Raw genomic sequence first — 19,519 nt, 5'->3', positions numbered from 1 at the left:
TTTGAATGAAACATTTTCACAAGTTTACCTTAATTACATTAGAAAAAAAAATTAAGGTAATTCGATTTTATTCGGTTAAGGATTACAACAATTAAGATCAAAGTTTATTGTATTATTAATATTAAAATTTTAGATTATTTCTTTTCTACTTATACAGCTTCTTCTTAAAATACTTTCTCAAATATGACATGATTTTTTAGTTTCTAAGGCATCTTTTAAATCGAATAATCTAATTTATAATTAATGTTCTATTCGCTCCATTTCAAATAGAGCACCTTTTATTTTAATAGCGAAATAATTTCAATACTACTTAACTTTCTCTGAATATTTCTGAAAGGGAATAAAATAAGGATTATTTTTTAAATATTATTTAAAACTTGTAACTGACTTATATAAGGGGAATAATTCTTTTAATTATACTTATTAGATTTTTTTACCCTTAATTTCAGCAATACATACTCCAAAACTCTTCTTCAGAAAAATGACCAAGGGCCGAGACTACGGCATCTATCCTCCTGCTAAAACGCCGTAGACAAGCCCCCGCCAGAGAATATATTCTTTGCCCCCGCCTCTTCAGTTCCAGCATGGAAGTAGAAGGTAAGATGGAGTAGCCCTAACCGGTTTCCTCCATACATAGCTTTGAAGCGCTGGTGTCAAGTATTATTATTTATAGAACACTATAAACTTACAGTCATATGCAATAATTACTACTAAACATCATTACTGTGTAATAGAAAATTTTCATGTTTTTAGCTAATATGGATTTTGGATGATATGTGAATAGGTTCAACATCAGAAAACACTTTTCTCAACCAGTACTGTATCAATCACATTAAATAACAATACGTGTAATTGTCAGAGTAAAACATAACAATAAAACAACTCTAAATACACTAAAGGTGTTTGCGTTGTGTTTCGTATTGTCGGGCAGTAACCCGTTCAATTACTATGGTCCAGTGCAAAATTAATTACAATTAATTACAATACAAGGTAAGTAAAATAAAACTAACGCTTATTTATGATGATAAAGAGATTTGGTTACAATACTGATAGTGTCATGATAGTCACAATTTTCATTACAATTACTAAGAGGTGGCTGGTTAACATACTTTTCAGAAGTACCGCTAAAAAGGAAACAAAAAATCACATACCTTTAAATCTTTAACATTACTAACATAACCAATGAGCGGAGGGCCCTGCTTCTATAAATGTTGCAATAATAGTAAAAATAAGAAAAATTAATATAACAGCAAACTCATCTTTCAATACTGAAAAGGGTTAATCATGAAGGATAACATACAAAACCGGTTTACACCAGAAGTGAATATTTTGTTTAACACTTAATTTGAGGAAACACGTCCAATTTACTGAAACAGGCAAACTGCAAGTGATGTTTTTTTTCCATGGAAGGGATACACCAGGAGATTGTTTTTTTTTCACATGAATGAAGAAGCCATAACGTCTAATCTGCAAAAGGAATAAACAAATTAAATTTTAGTGGTACAAATCTTGAAGCACGGCTGTCTCCCCGGGACGCCTCGTCTACCAGAAATGAACAGTAGGAACCATTTCGGCTACGAAAGCGAGAAGGTAGAGGTCAGTAGCCATCGAATTTCCAAACTGACACAACTCTCTCAAGCTCTTCGCTGTGCCTCCTCGTCTCCGAAGCGGCTGCCCTTCACGCTAAACGATAAAGTTGACATCTTTAGTTTTTTTTCGAACGTCTCATGAAATTTCTTTTCTCCGTCTCTGTCGTCATCCACTGCGAAGCCGCTTAAAGTACCTGGCCCGATTTCGAAAAAATTGGCAAAGTATGATGATCGAAAGAACGCCAAACACAGCAACTCAAACAAGAGAAATCTTCACAGGAAGGGGTTTCCCGACTACCAGAAGACGCCAACTATCGCGGTTATACCATGCGGCCTCCAAGGCCACTCCGCTGGGTCAACCTTCTCTCTGCTATTGGAAAAGAGGGGAAAGTACTAGTCCCCCCCGGGATGCAACTCCACTATGCCGATCTCAATATCCAAAGACTTTTCACTCACATAAACAAACTCTCCATAGAACTTTTCCCCGCTACAGATGTCACAGTAAACGGGGTCCCGGGTGCTTAATGGCAGACCTCACATTGAGTTGAACAGTGTTAAACGAATGTCGCATACTGCGCATGGCCAGAAAACAATTTGGCGTAATTACTATGTTGGCGCGATTTGAAAAGAAAATAAATACGGTATAGGGTGTACCGCCATCTGATTGTAAACAAATCTGGCGTTTAAATCTTCGTAGAGTATAATGTAAATGTAAATTAATTACTGTGTTAAAATACTACTTTTTGCTGTACTGCTCAAACAACTAGAAAGCTGAAATTATTGCGAAGTAATGTGAAGCAGTGTTTGCATTCAAAATGTAAAATATAATAATTATGAAATTCTGCACATTCCTTTGGAATTGTACAAATTTTCGTTCAGAAAAAGACTGAAAGTTAGGATATATTAGTTGAAAATTTATTCATTATACTTTTAAGCAATAAAAACAATTCAGAATTTACCATACGTTCCATTCGTACGTAAGAAACACTGAGGAATATAACAAGCGCTTGCAAATAACACTGAAGAAATTTTACAATTCCTTAATGCTAGTTATTAAATTCTTTGAAATGAGAAAATAAAAGCGCGAATATACGCTAACAAACTAAGCGAGATACTCCAGTTTACAATTACTGAATTATAACATGAACACAAATTACATTTAAATAACGAATTATTACGAACATATGTTAACAAATATTAAATGCACTGTTATTGACAAATTAAAATGAAATATATATTAGAAAAATAAGCAAGTACAATCGGTATGGACGTTAAAATAACTAATAAGCAAAGTTCCACAACATTGCAGTTGTAAACATCACTCGAACACACTCGACAGCAATGGAGATCACGAATAAGCTAGCGTAGGGTTGCTTAGTCGCCAATATTTCTCCCCGTGCCAGAGGTGCAGGCGCAGTAAGCGAATTTGCTTAACATTGTTTAACTCAATGTGCGGTCTGCCATTACGCGTCCCGGGTATGCAAATACTGCACGTGGCGCAGTCATCAGGACACGTGGGGAAGACATCAGACATGTGTTCAAACGCTTGGAAGAAAGAATCTCGGAGTGCAGTAATTCTCAGATAAGGAATTCTGAGAAACACGTTCTCAGCCGACAACTTTGGATGTGAAAAATTTCAATACCAATGAATAGTTTTTCAACACAATAAACGAATTTAGGACATTAAAAATTAAACTATTACTTAGCTATTAAATTCATTAAAAATGTCAGCACAATACAAATTGTTTCTTCTACAGAAATTAAGTATACACACTCATTATCCAGATCGAGTTTCAATTACAATTGATTTACTTTACCACCAGTCAGAAAATATGAATGCAAAATACTTTAAAAGAAAGAGAGGAAAAACTAAGTTACCTCAAATAAAATTAAAAAATTAACACACCAAATATGCAGCAACAAGGCTTTAAAATAATTAAAGTTAAAAGTTAAACAAACTTAAGGGTCAAAAACAAAAAGTACAAAAACCAAGTAAACTTAAGTCCCTAATCACAAATTAAAATTAAACTACTTCAACATAAGAAGGCTTTTAAAGCAATCAGACCTAAATTTAAAGTTTGCAAAAGTTACAGTTTAAACTTACAACCAACATTAAATAACTAAAGAAAATTTTATAACATCAGTTACGAAACAAAACTGAATTAAATAAGCAAAACTTAAAGCTTGAAAATAATAACAATTAATACATAACACTTGCGATTCCTTGGTGGTGAGCAAAATATTGGTTAATCAATTGGTTTTGACACGATCAGATGTAAATATTTTGAAATTACGTCGTAAATATACATATAAATGCATATATTTTCTTTTTCTACAGTATTTCAGAGTCTTAAGTATATGAAAAGAATACATTTGTAAACAACATTTCATTCTGAACGGAATTAAATAATATACTTTTCACGGAACAGTTTGCTCAGAACGCTTTAATTTGAATGAAATATTTTCACAAGTTTTCCTTAATTACATTAGAAAAAAATTGTAAGGTAATTCGATTTTATTCGGTTAAGGGTTACAAAAATTAAGATCAAAGTCTATTGTATTAATAATATTAAAATTGTGCATTATTTCTTTTCTATATATAGAGCTTCTTCCTAAAATATGACATGATTTTTTAGCTTCTGAGACATCTTTTTAAATCGAAAAATCAATTTATAATTAATGCTCTATTCGGTCCATTTCAAATTAGATAACCTTTTATTTTAATTGCGAAATACGTTAATTAGTACTTAACGTTCTCTGAATATTTCTGAAAGGGAATAAAAAAAAAGGATTCAAAAAAAAAATATATTATTTAAAACTTGTAATTGAGTTGTTATAAAATGTAAGGGGAATAATTCTTTTAATTATACTTATCATATTTTTTACCCTTAATTTCAACAATTACATATTCTAAAACTCTTCTTTATTACTTTCTTAAATACGCATCTCATAGAAATAGCTTTACAATACCTTTTAACAGATTGCTTTCCAGTACGAACAATTCTTGCTTAAATAGTTTTATAATGTATTTGTCAACAGGATTTTAATTTATGTTTACAATTCAATGCTAATGTTATTATATATTTAGATAATATTTATAATCATTATAAATTTACCTGCATTTAATAATTAGATATCTTCACAGTAGCTTTCACAGTTGTTTATGAATGAATAAATCCTTCATTTCAAATACATTTATAAATAATTTAATAAATATTTACGTATTTTGTTAAAGGCAGATGCATGCTTTTTGCCGTGATCATTGTTAAGAGGAGTTTGGACTCCTGCTTCTACGCTTCTGACAATTCTTATGGGTTTGAAGAAGTAAGGGTAGTCGTTCGGATCCTTAATTGAGGAAATATGCTTGTATGCGCCCTTTACAACACTCCAGATCTCAGGCTGCAAGATCAACATGTACAGAATTTACTAAATAATGCCTTTCCCACCATAATCGGAGGTGATCTTAATACTAAACTTGTTAGCTGGGGGTGCCGCAATACAAATAAAAACGGTGATATCCTTCAAAACTTCCTGTTCTATTACCCATACTATACATTTACCCCCCCCCAGAAGATTTTATTTTCCGGCCTACTCACCCAAAACAGTATTCAGACATACTGGATCTTTTCCTCACATCTGATAACTTACCGATCACTACGGAAGTAATCAATGACCTTTCTTCAGATCAAGTGCCAGTTCTGGCACACCTAGGTATCATCAGGCCTGAAGACAACACCACATACAAAATTACTGATTGGGACAAATTCAAATCTGAAATTAAGAATCACCTCCCCAAAACAGAGCAACTTAAAAATACGCATGATGTCGACCAGGCTATCACAAGCATCACCACCTGCATTGATAAGGCACTGTACAATTCTACTACAGAAATTATTAATAAAAATCATCACTTCAAATTTCCGCGAGAAATTAAATTAATTAGCCAAACACGAAATACACTCATGTCCATAAATTAAGGATAATTCGGAGTCACGCGGAAATCGAACTCTAAAATAAATATATCACCTGTAAAATCACTACACACATCTTCAAGAACCATATGCAAATTTCAGGAAGTAACCAGATGACAGAGAATATAAGGAATACAGGCAAATACACACAGAATGATGACACAGAATATAAGGAATACAGATATATAAGGAATACAGGCAAAGAAGTAAAATTGTTCGCAGGCGCTTTATAAGCATTTCCGTGCAATAACCAAATACCGTAATTTCCGGAAGAAAGGCCGCATCAGCGTAAACGCCGCACTCGAGAAAAATGGCGGGAAAAAAATTAAAATTACACAGAAATGCCGCATCAGCGTAAAAGCCGCAATAGATTAAATTGCGCGTGACATCGTCGTGGGCCGTATAGATGCAAAAACTCAACCTAAGTTCTGATATATGACATACCAGTTAAGAAAAATGCATGAAATGAAACCATAACTCAAAAATAAATTAAAGTTAAGAAATGTATAGCTTCTGTGCCGTTTCGAGACATTTTCAAAAATTTTCCGCTCCCTAATTAAAAACTATCCAACAAGTACTTGTACGCAAACTGATGGGATCTGTATTTGGCATAATGCCAAGAAAAATCCATTACGTCAGAGTTCGTTATTTCGAGGCAGGTGGAGTCGTGTCCGCCTTTGAAAAAAATTGAAGAAAAGGCAGGGGTGGGGAGAGAATGGGTCCTGGAAGATTCATCGAATGGCAGCGGAGAGAGACTATTCAAACTGATAAGAATGTTGATTTGAAAGGGGGAAGAATGTTATTGTTCTGAGATCTCGTTTAGGGTGAATAAGGCATGTAGATCCGTTAAAGGGAAAGAATGTAAACAAAATAACGTTCCCAAAAAGCAACTGAGTGGTCTTTTGTGTGGGAACAGCACCAGTCTATGCATAATGACAAAGCCATCCAAACTATGTACAATGACCATCATAGGAAATATTTTATTTTTAGTGCACCTAAACGCCGCATGGGTAGAAACGCCGCACCCGCTGAAAATTTAAGTTTTAAACACGTAAACGCCGCGGCGTTTCTTCCGGAAATTACTTTAGTTATGACACAGAGGACGCATTTGGATGATTTTTTTACGTAGTAGAATTATCGCCTGTCTGGAATGTGGGCGTACCCAACTGGAAGTATCAGACGGACTTGGAATTGCCCAGAGTGTCATCTCCAGGCTTTGGCAACGATTCCAAAATGATGGTAATCTGAGTAGACGTTACAGCACAGGTCGCCCCAGAGTTACAACGCAGAATGAGGACCGGTATTTGGCAGTTACTACCAAAAGAAACAGGCGGAGCACAGCCTCAGACCTCTCTCGTCAGCTCTCTTCAGCCACTGGTACGACAATTTCAAGGCAGACCGTGTACAGATGCTTAGGGCAGATTGGTTTATATGCTCGTAGACCTGTCAGATGCGTTCCACTTACTGCAACTAACTGTCGCCTGCGGTTAGCCTGGAGTAGAGAGCATGCATTGTGGACAACGCAATAGCGGGCTCGTGTGATGTTTTCCGACGAGTCCAGGTTTAGCTTGCAGTCTGATTCTCGCCAGACGTTCATATGGAGAGCTCCAGGTACCCGTTACCACCAAGAAAACATCATTGAACGACACCGTCACGGTGGTGCAGGAGTACTCGTTTGGGGTGGCACAATTTGTGTTTATGAATAACAACGCCCGTCCTCACCGTGCAAACATCGTAAGCGAATGCCTTCAATCGGAGGATGTCACCCGTATGGACTGGCCAGCATTCTCACCAGACTTGAATCCAGTAGAGCACGTGTGGGACATGCTTGGCCGATTAGTTGCAGTCCGTCAATCTCCTCCTACATGTCTACCGGAACTTCGGAGAGCATTGCTTTTTGAGTGGTGTAATATACCCCTAGATCAGATCGATAATTTGATACTCAGCATGGCTAGGCGTTGTACGGACTTTATTGCATCGTCTGGGAGACATACAATGTACTAACAATCATACGAACCATGTAATATTGGCTTTTTGCTAATAGGATTTTTTTTTTTTTTTTTTTTTTTTTTTGTAATTCGCTCCAGGGAGAAAAAATCGCTATTTTTTTAATAATATCAAACATATAGCATATTTTTTTGCTCTTTACCTTTTTTTTTAATAAATAAGCTTTAAAAATAAGTCAAATTTGTTTTGCTTCTAACTCTTCCTTTGCATTATCCTTAATTTATGGAAATGACTGTAGATTCCGCAAGATCTTCGCCCACGCACGTGACCCGACAATTAAATCGCGAATTAATAAACTTTATCGCAACATTAAAAGGCTAATTGACTCCCACCAGACTAAACTTTGGAATAACAAAATTGAAAAATTAAATGCGGAAGACGGAGAATTCTGGAAGTCCCTCCGTTTAAGGAAGTCGACAAAAACAAGAAACAAACCTCTACAGAACGACACTGGATTCAAATACAGCAACGAAGACAAAGCAAAAGCCTTTGCCACCCACTACGCCAAGCATTTCACTCCAAATGAGACCCCTGCAGACCGAAATTTCATTAATCACATTAACATGTTTGTCGATAATTGGATTAACCAACCCAGTTTCAAAAATCTCCCTGTTTTTACCTCTCCCACAGAAGTTAGCTATCATAACAGAAAAGCACCTGGGAAGGACAAAATTTCTAATTCAGTGATTAAACATCTGCCTGGTAATTTCATCAACAAACTCTGTAGCATTTACAACGCCTGCCTGTACCTATGCTATTTCCCAGCTGAGTGGAAGCAAGCGGTTGTCATCTTAATTCCAAAACCCGGAAAAGATAATACAAGAGTGGATGGGTTTCGCCCAATCAGCTTGCTTCCAGCACTGGGAAAGATCCTAGAGAGGATTATCTGCAGAAGACTACAGCCAGCCCTAAACGCGCTTCCAAACCAGTAGTTTGGATTCCGTAAAGGATTGTCTACCACAGTGCAGCTTGTCAGAATCGTTGACTTTTTAAGCGCAGCTATTCATAAGCACCAGACAACTGCTTTCCTTATGCTGGACGTGGCAAAAGCCTTTGACCGCGTCTGGCATAACGGACTTATCTACAAGCTTGCTTCCCTTGATATCCCCAGGGAAACGATTTTGATTCTTCACTCCTTTCTAAGTGATTGATCCTTCTATGTCAGGCAGGGCGATGTTTATTCTGAAAACACATTAATTAAAGCCGGTGTCCCACAGGGAAGCATTATTGGGCCTATTCTCTATCTTATATGTGTTAAGGACTTCCCTATGATTGAAAATACAAACTGCATCACTGCCTACTACGCGGAGGACAACGCCATTCTTTCTAGTTCACTTAATCCCCGACATGCCATGATCAGGATACAAAACCACACACACGAGATAGAGGAATGGTGTCACAAATGAGGACGTCTATTAATGCCACAAAATCCAAATTATTACTGAAAGGACGGCACAGCAGAAAAAATCTGATGTATACACCACATGACTTCCTTGTATTGGAATATTAAATTATATGCAATTTTTTTTTTTTCATTTCATTTAAACTTATTGGATTGAATTAAATCTACTTCGGCGACAGCGCTATAAACCACAATAGAATAAATGCATTCCTTAAAATTAACTCTAATATTTGTTTACCATAGCGACACTCTGGCGCTAGATACACTTAACAGTATTAATAATTATATAACAGTTAACTTATATAATAATTATATAACGGAAAATAAGTTAACTGTTATATAATCCAATAATTATATAACAGTTGACTTATATATTTCGTTCATATTATAACTCATAATGCACAAAATTTATATCATTTAAAGAATAGAATTATCTAATCGTTGCCACATGTTCTATTCAAATAACATAATAAAGCTAGAATGATGTATAAAAGAAATTAAGCAAATAAAACAAAAAAGAAACAGTTTTTCACAGACGATCGAGTATTTCTCATTTAATTAATTCAGTTCTCACTTCGCGAGACGGCAAAAATACATAAAAACTCAAAATATCTATATTAAAAATTACGAAGTAAATCTTAAACGCTTATTTCCTCGAAAAAATTCCAGAAAGGATTAAGCATGGTTTAAATAATAAATGAAGACGTTATCTTTGTTGTTGCGAAGCTAAGTTTCTCTAGATTGGCAACAAATCCACTAGTCTCCTGTTTCAAATGTAAACATCAATGGCCGCCATTAAAAGAGGCTTAGCGGCAATTAAACAACTTTAAAATTGCTGATAATTCTAAAAATATTGCACACAGATTTACTAAAGGCATAAAATCCTTAACCGGAAGATAAAAACAACATAATTCAATCATTTTTAAAGCAAAAAATGTACAATTTACAAACATATAAGAGTAAAGAAACTGAGATCACTGAGCCGGGTAACAGAGTGGATATATATTTAAATATATTTATATACGTTTGGCGCGGCCGATTGATTCCAAAATACGAGGTGCACATCTACATGTTATAGCAGTTCTATATACAAAATTTCACCGTTCTGAGGTTACTCGTTTTTGAGTTATGCGAGATACGTACATACGTACAAACGCCACGAAACATTCTCTTCAGAATTCATTTTAAAGCAGTTTTATAATTTTTTGGGAGGTAAAGAGTCTTTTATTCTGTCCTTACGTACAGATATCACGCAAAAACATCGTTAAATTGCATTCGATAGCAGTCAAAATGGATATTTTCGATGAAATATGCTGCCTGAAAATTTTCGCGATTACAATAGTTCCTTTTTACTTCGTACAAGGAAGTGAAAACCTTAATGCAGATCTGACACTCTTTAATGAAACAGTACCCAAAGTCAGAGAGGCTACATACTTGAAAGTTCGTTTTAATGGCTCGCTTACATGGGGTCCTCACATTTCCATGATCATCGAGAAAGCCAAAGGAGTCTCGAGGAAGCTCCGAAACTTTCTTGACGCCTCCTCACCGCTGGATCTTGCTCGCAAGAAGCACATTTACACATCAATATTAAGACCCATCCTTACATATGCCTCCCCTGCATGGTGCTCTATTCCCACCTCCGTATTAAAAAAATTGCAGGTTTTCCAAAACAACTACTTACGAAAAATCACAGGAGCCCCCTGGTTCGTTCGCAATGAATAGCTACACAGAGACCTTAAACTCTAAAATCTGGAGTTATTCATCAATAAGTTAAATAATAATTTTTTCAATAAAGCCATCACCAACGCGGAGGTAAATTATTGAGAAAATTTTAAGTACGAGCTCTTAGAAATCGACATCAATTTAAGGCCCTATGCAACCTATATTTATCGGATTTCCCCATAAATAATCTTAAATTCTTCCAGCCAATTTTGAAGTTTCAAAGTATGCCATTTTCATTTACACTGGCCTGAGCCCCATCTACACAATCTTCCTACATCCCTTGTCAAGATATTCTTGCGAAGCACTGTATGTTATGTCTCCCCTATTCTAGGTTATTTGAGGTGTCTGTAATAGCGGGATATAATTCCTGCTGAAACATGCATATCAAAAGTATCAAGGTATCAAAGTATCTGCTCTCAGTTGTTTCGTGTGAACTAAGATCTCTGAATTAGCTTATACGCTTTGCATTGCGTTATATTTTAACGTTTTTAGTAGTTTGAAGTGTAAGTACTGATTATATTGCGTGCTATTGTGAACACTCGTACGAATATTTCTGAGGAAAATTCTAGCGTTCTCATATATTTCTTTTGATAAGAATAAATTATATTAACCTGATATCGGACTTGGACATTCAATTACGAACTTGTACGTTCTATTACGAACCTGTACGCACGCAACATTTGTTTTAGCACAAACAGAATATTTGAAAAAAATAATTTAGAGGCTTTATTTCCCTAAAATACTGATATACTTTTCGTAATATAGACTTAGAGTGTTTTTGAGAGCAGTTTATTTTCTGTTTTATCTAATCTTTAACATTCAACAGAAAACTGATTTTACTCATAGAATAGTTTCATCATGAATCAATGATTAATCAAAAACTACAATTCCATTCACTTATTTTTTTTTTTTCTAAAGTTAAATCTCACTTGTCATGCAAATAGCAGCAAGTATTGTCATATTTACTCACGTATTCCGCCTTTTTACTTCCTTGTACGAAGTAAAAAGGAAGTATTGTAATCGCGAAAAGTTTCAGGCAGCATATTTCAACGAAAATATCCATTTTGACCGCTATCGAATGCAATTTAACGATGTTTTTGCGTGATATCTGTACTTAAGGACAGAATAAAATACTCTTTTCCTTCAAAAAAATTATAAAACTGCTTTAAAATTAATTCTGAAGAGAATTTTTCGTGGCGTCTGTACGAACGTATGTAGGTACGTATCTCGCATAACTAAAAAACGAGTAGCCTCAGAACTTTGAAATTTTGTATATAGGACTGCTATAACATGTATATGTGCACCTCGTATTTTGGTTGCAATCGGCCGCACCAAACGTATATAAATATATTTATATATATATCCACTCTATTACCCGGCTCAATGATCTCAGTTTCTTTACTCTTATATGTTTGCAAATTGTACATTTTTTTCTTTAAAAATGATTGAACTATGTTGTTTTTATCTTCCGAGTAAGGATTTTATGCCTTTAGTAAATCTGTGTGCAATATTTTTAGAATTATCAGCAATTTTAAAGTTGTTTAATTGCCGCTAAGCTTGTTTTAATGGCGGCCATTGATGTTTACATTTGAAACAGCAGAATAGTGGATTTGTTGCCAATCTAGAGAAACTTAGCTTCGCAACAACAAAGATAACGCATTCATTTATTATTGCCAATTAAATCATGCTTTATTCTTTATGGAATTTTTTCGAGGAAATAAGCGTTTGAGATTTACTTCGTAATTTTTAATATAGATATTTTGAGTTTTTATGTATTTTTGTCTTCTCTGAAGTAAGAACTGAATTAATTAAATGAGAAATACTCAATCGTCTGTGAAAAACTGTTTCTTTTTTGTTTTATTTGCTTAATTTCTTTTATACATAGTTCTAGCTTTATTATAGTATTTGAATAGAACATGTGGCAACGATTAGATAATTCTTTAAATGATATACATTTTGTGCATTCTGAGTTATAATATGAATGAAATATAATACTGTTAAGTAAACCTAGCGCCAGAGTGTCGCTATGGTAAACAAAGTGAATTTTAAAGAATGCATTTATTCTATTGTGGTTTATGCGCTGTCGGCGAAGTAGGTTTAATTCAATCTAATAAGTTTAAATGAAATGCAAGAAAAAATGCGTATAATTTAATATTCCGTACAAGAAAGTCATGTGGTGTACACATTAAATTTTTTATTCTAATTTTACCATACGAAAGTCGAGAGGGAAAATTTACGCGAATAATTTAATTTCCGGAATGCGCGGTTAAGCTACATTCACACTAGTTCGTTGACGCGAAAAGCGGAAATGGGGGGAAACGCTTTCTGTGCACATCAACTCACACCAGAGCAGACACTTTCGCTTTAAAAATTTCATATGTACACACTAGATGGCTGTTCTTGTCGGAAACTAGGCACAAAAACGTATATTTTTCTGGTGTATTTTAGCTTGATGTGGTTGTTTTTAAAATTTAAATGGGTCCAATTTCTGCTACAAAGTTTATTTTACTTTTTGCTTTACATAAAAGTAGAAGAAGATTATGGTAAGTTGCACCAATATGTCAGTTGCGACTGCAACAAGAAGATCAAAATAATTAAATGAAGAGACTCACTTGAAGGACATCGAAAGTTTTGTTAACTGCTTTCGCATGGCGTTTCATCAATTTGATGAATTTCTGGCCTTTATTGAACCATATCTGGAATTACGACATTAATTTTTATCCGAATATCACAGGAAAAGATTGTTTGGTGGGAAGGAAAACGATAGTTGTATATATCTAATGTATTTTATTAATGAATTTTGCTGAATGATAATTAAAAATTCTTAATTCTAAAATTCGATTAAAGAGAGTGAGATTTAATAGGCTAGGACGCTTTGAAGCTTTTTTTTTCCATGATGTTTCATTAATATAACAAAAAAATTTTGATATAACGTGTGTAGGTGTGTAGGATCTATAGTATTACCAAACACTGTATCGCCCTAGAAAAACGCACGTAGTTTCTAAAAATAAAAAAATAAAAACTTTTTTTTTTTTTTTGAATAAGGAAATTAATTGAAATATATGAAACTATAAGCATTTCCGTAATCTGCAAAAGTGTCATAATTTTTTTCTTTCCACAGACCATCATGGAAAAACGTAGGCCGCCTACGTTAAAAAAAGCATCGGTCGGCAATAAAAACTGCAAGTTACGAACGTAATCCTTTTTTCGTTTTTGTTTTTACAGCCGAGTCTAGTCCGTGGCACTCGGGTCTGCACTATGACTCACATGTCTGTCATACAGTGCAGTGTTACTTTAAAGTATTTATCTAGTATATCTAGTGTATCTATGACGAACCTCAGCTAGTAAGAATCTTTTTTGTTCAACAGGTGTACAACTCTCGTACATACGAATACATACGAAATTTTAATATTCTACGGGTAATCGTTTTAGAGTTATCAGAGAAATATACATACTCTCGTACGTACAGACTTCAGGAAAAAGATAGTCCTTTATTCTGTCCGCATGTACAGGTGTCACGCAAATAAATCGTTTAAATGGATTCGGGAATGGTTAAATGGATATTTTTGTTGAAATATGGTACTCGAAATTTTTGCAATTACAATAGTTTCTTTACTTTGTGCAATGAAGTAAAAATTTTTAACATTTTTTCAGTTATCAATGACTTTGATATATTTGAATCTTCTAAATACCTAATATAAAACTCTTATATATATATTCTAATAGATATTCCAACATTAAAATAATTTGAGATAATAATTCAGACAATAAAAGAATCTGATATTCTAATATCAAATTCTTTTAATGTTGGGCACAATGTTAGGAACTTGAATTCTTGTATCAGGTGCAGCATTAAGTTGCTTTCTATCAAGGTTATCAGGATTTCTTCTAAGTCCTGGCTTTCTATAGTTTGATTTTGTTGCAGCATAATATGAAAAACCTGCTTTGTACAAATGCGTAGAGGAAGTAAAATTTGTGTTTGTTTCTTTAAATTTTTTTTAGAAGTTGTCTTAAATAGTGTTAGAGACATATAAACAAACATTTCGTTGTGTTCTAACGTCAGATTCATAATTTTTCGCGGAAAACATAATGACGCTTTATTGAACACAGTTTGGGAAATGCTGAGTAGAGTATTAGAGCAGAATTAGTTTTTCATGCAACGAAAAATCTTTATAGTCCGACCATAAAGAAACCATAAAAATTAAATTTTCCAATATCATTTGAAGTACTTATTTAAAATTTATTCTCCTTCAAAAGTTTCCGAGATACTTACGATTATTAGAATTGAAAATTTGCATACTTGATAATACGTAGCTGCACGGTTTTCAAAACACACACATGTGCACACATGAAGCAATAATTTGGCAGGTAACATGATTACCTGAAACAAAAGCAATTCTTCTGTCTGTCTATTAAAAATTGGAAATGAAAGAGTATACTACCTGAACACCTGCTACATATTATTGTTTTGAGTTGCTACTCTAAGTTGTATACGCAAATCCAACTGGACAAGCATCTCGTTATTTCGTTAAATGATATGGTAACTGTCATAGAAAAAAAAAGTTGAAATTTCCCGAATTACGTCATTTGCCAAATGTGGGTGTTCTAGTATTGTAAAAAAACACAGACATGATGAATGAAATTCCCCAGGGACTTCAAAAGATTAAACAATGTTTCATCTGTCGAAATAATAAATCAAAACTGTACTCGTTCTTGTCTAGTATAGCATAGTGAAAGAACTGTGAAAGTGACTTCCCAGTGAACCAAGTACACTCATGTCCATAAATTAAAGATAATTCGAAGTCACGCGGAAATCGAACTCTAAAATAAATGTATCACCTGTAAAATCACTACACACATCTTCAAGAATCATATGCAAATTTGAGGAAGTAACCAGATAACACCGATGGTACGTCACAATGAAGAAAGTGTAAGAGACTGATATATAAGGAATACAGGCAAAGAAGTAAAATTGTTCGCAGGCGCTTTATAAGCATTTCAGTGCAATAACCGAATAGTTATGACACAAAGGACGCATTTGGATGATTTTTTTACGTGGTAGAATTATCGGCTGTCTGGAATGTGGGCGTACCCAACTGGAAGTATCAGACGGACTTGGAATTGCCCAGAGTGTCATCTCCAGGCTTTGGCAACGATTCCAAAATGATGGTAATCTGAGTAGACGTTACAGCACAGGTCGCCTCAGAGTTACAACGCCGAATGAGGACCGGTATTTGGCAGTTACTACCAAAAGAAACAGGCGGAGCACAGCCTCAGACCTCTCTCGTCAGCTCTCTTCAGCCACTGGTACGACAATTTCAAGGCAGACCGTGTACAGATGCTTAGGGCAGATTGGTTTATATGCTCGTAGACCTGTCAGATGCGTTCCACTTACTGCAACTCACTGTTGCCTGCGGTTAGCCTGGAGTAGAGAGCATGCATTGTGGACACCGCAACAGTGGGCTTGTGTGATGTTTTCCGACGAGTCCAGGTTTAGCTTGCAGTCTGATTCTCGTCGGACTTTCATATGCAGAGCTCCAGGTACCCGTTACCACCAAGAAAAATCATTGAACGACACCGTTACGGTGGTGCAGGAGTGATCGTTTGAGGTGGAATTACTCTGGGTTCCAGAACTAACCTGCATGTTCAAATTGGAACCATGACAAGCCAAATCTATCGGAACGTCATTCTGTAACAACATGTACATTTGTTTCGGGGCGCCATGGGCACACAATTTGTGTTTATGGATGACAACGCCAGTCCTCATCGTGCAAACATCGTAAGCGAATGCCTTCAATCGGAGGATATCACCGGTATGGACTGGCCAGCATTCTCACCGAACTTGAATCCACTAGAGCACGTGTGGGACATGCTTGGCCGACGAGTTGCAGCCCGTCAACCTCCTCCTACATGTCTACCGGAACTTCGGAAAGCATTGCGTTTTGAGTGGTGTAATATCCCGCAAGATCAGATCGATAATTTGATACTCAGCATGTCTAGACGTTGTACGGACTGTATTGCATCGTCTGGGAGACATACAATGTATTAACAATCATACCAACCATGTAATATTGGTTTTTTGTAAATAGGTTTTTTTTTTGTAATTTGCTCCAGGGAGAAAAAAACGCTAATTTTTTTAATAATATCAGCATTTAGCATTTTTTTTTTTCTTTTTTTTTTCCTCTTTACTTTTTGTTTAATAAATAAGTTTTACAAATAAGTCAAATTTGTTTCGCTTCTAACTCTTCCTTTTGCCTGACTTTGCATTATCCTTAATTTATGGACATGAGTGTATTTCTGTTTGGTTTTTCTGGTCACAGTATTAGAGAAATGGATACATGTAAAAGTTAGAATATTTTGTGTGCTATGTAGTTCATATAAATCTCTTGAAGGAGCATATAATTCTTAAATTTTGCTTCAAAAATATCCTCACCTAACGGCAGTTCACTGAGAATTACTTCTAAGATTTCAAGGTTTAACTCAGTTTACGATCAACTTACGCAAGCACACATAAAATTCAACAAATTTCATTCGTCCGTCTCTTGTGAGTTACAGCTGAAGCGAGAATTTGCAATCTTAAATCGTCATGAATAATCTACCCCAACAATAACTGGTGACTTGTTAAAGAACAAACTCTTTAGTTTGCACTCATTACTTTCATTTGCATTATCTTCTAGTCTCAGCACATACGTGTGACACGAAACAAATGAAAGAGAGGACAGTGTTAGTGAAACTAAATTCTCATAAATAGACAGGATGATGAGGAGGACTTCTGAATTCTTATTAAAACCCCAGCCATAATAAATTAATCCAGCGACATATGGCAAAAACAATAAGGAGACATCACTGCTATTACGCAGTTTTGATTGCATACCTATGACCTAAAAGGTTGTGAAGAAAGTTTTCCATAAAGCATTATGGCGCATAAATTCCATAAAGCATTATGTACTTTCCACAGTAAGTCTACTTCTAACGCATCAAGGCTAGTAATGTTTTACACTACTGACTTATTTTTGTCTACCACCAGTCTCTTTTATATAAATATTTATATAAAAGATATATAATATAAAAAGAGATTTATATAAAAAGAGACTTTTATATAAATATTTATATGAATATTAAGGAATGGTCTTTGTTTCAGCAAGTCTTACCTCTTGTTAACAATCGAAGAGAGTTGCCAGATGTAACATGATATTTACTAGTTACGCCATTTTTTAACAAATAATAATCACAATAATTTATTTATAGTTATTTCTAACATAGTTCTCAATTTATGTTTCTTATGAATCGTACCTGTTGTTTAAAGAGATAACCGCAATGAAAGGAAAAAATTAGTAACACTTAACTTCTATTAAAAATGTATTTCACGCCTCTAAATTGCATGACATCTGTTTTAACAAAGATTTAATTTTTTTGCATTTAAAATTAAAACAATGAATAAAAAATAAGAGTCTGGAAAAATTTAAAAATCTCTTAAAGTGATTTGGAAGTAATTAATGCTGATCAACTATCGAGGAATTAATTTAGATTATTTAGAAGACAAAATAAAAGTTTATTCTAAGTATTATTAGCATTATTTTTAGTACTTTCAATAAGTATTATTAGTACTATTATTAGTACGTTCACGTATTATTAGTACGTTCAATTAAAATTTGTAAACGTTTCAAAATATTGAAAGATATTATTTATAGTGCTATGAAGTTTATCTTATTGCTGATTGCATTTCATTATACGCTTCCAGACTGTCAGAAAGCAATGTAAGTTTTCAAATAGAATGTTATACCTAACTTTTAAAACACTGTTAACTCCTCAGAAACTCACCAGAAAAAAGTGTCTAAAATCTTCTTTCCTTCATTTTATGATGAAAGATTAAAGAAAACATAAAGATCACTTTCCGTTAATCACCTTATCAGAACTACTGTTTCTTCTTATATGTTTAGCAAACATGAGTAGAGCAGTGAGTTTACTTAAAACTATGTCCTATGCTACTATAGAAGATATGACAAAGATAAGAAGGGTTTAATTACCCTTTATTCTCCACAATTTACAAGTGCTCCCGCACTTCGGGATACAAAGACCAGCACCTGTGGTCTGTATGTAAGAAAATAAAAACTACAAACTAACTAAATTTAAATAAGAGCTTAACTCAAATATTTTACACAGACTAGTAACACTAAGATTGGCCTTTTAGATTTTTACGTAAGTAGTACGCAGAATGCGGAAAAACTGCAGTACGTCTTCAATATAAAGAGGACTAAACCTCTGGCCTTGAAGGCGGACAGCAACTGACTGAAAACGCTCGCGAACTAAGATGGAGAGAAATCTCTCTCTCTCTCTTCTTCTTCTTCTTGACTCTTAAGCATTTAAGCCACAGCTTAAATGCCTAAGAGTTTGCAAGCACAATTTACATAAACAAACTAACGCGTTTATTCTGGTCGGAAGTGGAAAGTAAGAAAGGACAGTAAAGTTTTAAAATAAAATAAACGTTAGTAAAACTTAAAGTCATTATGACCTAATGGTTGTTCCTTCGAAGTGTTTATTTTCGGTTGAAAGGCTTCCTTCCATTTGATCCAATCCAAATCCGTTTTATTGCGACAGAAACTGTCACTATTAAAATAAAAACGTATTCTGGTATTAAATTTTCAAATCATATCGAATCAATGCAAAAAAAATCTTGTTTAGTATATGCGAAATTGTTTTTATACAACTTCTGGATACTTTAAGTATGTTTTTTATACTACTCATAACAATTTAATTTTTGTTTCAAGAAACATTGAGAGTAATTAGGTAGGACAATCTACATACCAAAGGTTAATTGCAATTATTTC

At 34.4% G+C, this 19,519-nt stretch overlaps 1 long non-coding RNA gene across 1 annotated transcript in view; it reads left to right on the top strand.

Moving 5' to 3' along the window:
- Positions 1–317: 317 nt before the first annotated feature.
- The window catches only part of LOC118200832 (uncharacterized), a 31,249-nt gene continuing 12,047 nt past the window's right edge, over positions 318–19,519 (top strand). Inside the window, exon 1 of the long non-coding RNA XR_004760153.2 lies at positions 318–597. This is a non-coding gene — a long non-coding RNA (uncharacterized LOC118200832). The remainder of the gene's footprint in view (positions 598–19,519) is intronic.

The sequence above is a fragment of the Stegodyphus dumicola genome, chromosome 7 (genome assembly GCF_044657685.1).
Source record: "Stegodyphus dumicola isolate Sdum_Otavi_A_Nest chromosome 7, ASM4465768v1".
In the NCBI taxonomy this organism is placed as follows: domain Eukaryota; kingdom Metazoa; phylum Arthropoda; class Arachnida; order Araneae; family Eresidae; genus Stegodyphus; species Stegodyphus dumicola.
This window is presented reverse-complemented; position numbering and strand designations above follow the sequence as displayed.